General features: G+C 33.6%; 1 protein-coding gene across 5 annotated transcripts in view; it reads left to right on the plus strand.

Moving 5' to 3' along the window:
- The window catches only part of tws (protein phosphatase 2 regulatory subunit tws), a 329,624-nt gene that overhangs the window by 116,993 nt on the left and 210,698 nt on the right, over positions 1-1,933 (plus strand). The window lies entirely within an intron of this gene.

Raw genomic sequence — 1,933 nt, forward strand, 5'->3', positions numbered from 1 at the left:
GTTATTATCTAAGATCGGTAGGCGCCCCCCGCAACAAACTCATTCACAAAGACCTTAACATCCCATTCGTTGCAGAATTGTCCCAAAACAGATATGCGTCTTTCCATTCCAAACTCCTTAACCATCCTAACCCATTAATTCTTAATCTTTCATTCTTAACAATCCCTGATAATCCTCCGAGGCGTCTGAAAAGAAGATGACCACGGGACCTTATAATTTAATTTAATGTTGGAAGTACCATCGATGGGTGGTTCCTACCCAAGATTTTCAAGTGTTTATGGAACATACAACCTATTTACTTATTGTATTATTTTGTACAGTTGTAAATTACATTAAATCAATAAATAAAAAAAAAGTTTTTATTTATTACACATCCTACGAAAAAAAAATAAAACGGTTTAATATTTCTGGTGTTTTAATATATTTATTTATTAAATGAGCTTTCTAGGTAATATATTTATTTTTTAATGATCCATCCGAAATTTTTGAGGAAATGAAGGTAATGGTATTAAAAATCAATAAATGTTTGTTTTTCTAAATTAGTTTGCATTTTAGCAATTATAATTATTAGAACTGTTTGTCATTAAGTGTACAAAAAGTGGCAACTAACTTCGCCTAAATAGCCTTCAGGTCTTCGAAAAAATGGCGTTGCTTAGATTATTTTATTCCAAGGAAGGCTACATAATGTTTGTGGCTAAACATGGCGGATTATGTGCATAGCAATGTTACGTGGTGAGACGAGAATCCCGGAAATACTAGTTTCAATTGTAACCTGATTCAGTTAGTATCTGTTTCATGACATTTCCTTTTCATGCCCCTCACCTCCAAATATTTGTTGTCGAATTCTCAAAGAACGGAGCCATAAAACCTCAGTTAAGTATTTCACCGTATACCTTCAAGTACCAATGGTAGAAAAAAGTAGTATCTAATCTGAGTGAATGTAACCAATACGTAACCCAACTTACTAATTCATATTCTGTTTTAAAGGGATCGGAAAAAAACATGGTAGTTCCGGGATGAGTTTTTACATTCCTATTTTGAGACTGTAAGTGCTTGAAATTGAAAAAAAAAATTATTTCTGATAGATTTGCAAAAGAGAAAAAGAAAAATTTTTTAGACTTTAGAAGATAAAGCTGTATGTTATTGTTATTGGACTGTTTTTTATGAAGCAGATCAAAAGGTAGAGTTTGGTTCGAAGAAACAGCTTGGAATTGTAACAGTTACATTCAATTTATCAAATGTTGACATGGTTATAGTTCCAGTAAATGATATCAGAGACAAAGCCGAAATAGCTACCGAGTCCCCACAGTAACGTTCTTTTTCCAGTCCGTCGACCACACCGAGGGAGCAGTCAGTCAGTGTTACGCGGTCTGGAGGGAATCCGGTCCTGTTTTCCTATCTACGATTTACCGCTTGTTATTATTCATTCTTTAATGCACATGGGAACATATGTCATTCATATACCATCTCAGGCGTATTGTAATGATTAAAAAAATTAATAGAAGATTTCAGAGGTCGCTTTCTAGTATAATGTAAAACAAATTAGAAGTCAATAATATTATTATATATATTGGTGGTACTCTATCGATAAAAAAAAAAAAGTTCCTTAAAATTTAGGTTTCCTGGGGAAATGACAAGTATTCTAACCATGAGCAGAGGAAGGACTTAGCCATGGGGGGAGCTGACATCAGCCCATTACACTCACATATACATACATACATACATATAAGTTACGGCCTGAGTGAAATGTCAGCTGACAAAGGCCGTCTGGTGATCGACTAGATGAGCTGATCGAGATATATATATACAGGTACTGAACCAAATAGAGTTAGTCTTGTTTAGTCGGTCACAGAGTTTTCTTATATATACTTTTACCTTTTTTTTATTAAGTGTCTTCTCGCTGTCAGTTTTCATATATATATATATATATATA

The sequence above is a fragment of the Halyomorpha halys genome, unplaced genomic scaffold (genome assembly GCF_000696795.3).
Source record: "Halyomorpha halys isolate HHAL.00 unplaced genomic scaffold, Hhal_1.1 Scaffold61.1, whole genome shotgun sequence".
Classification (NCBI taxonomy): domain Eukaryota; kingdom Metazoa; phylum Arthropoda; class Insecta; order Hemiptera; family Pentatomidae; genus Halyomorpha; species Halyomorpha halys.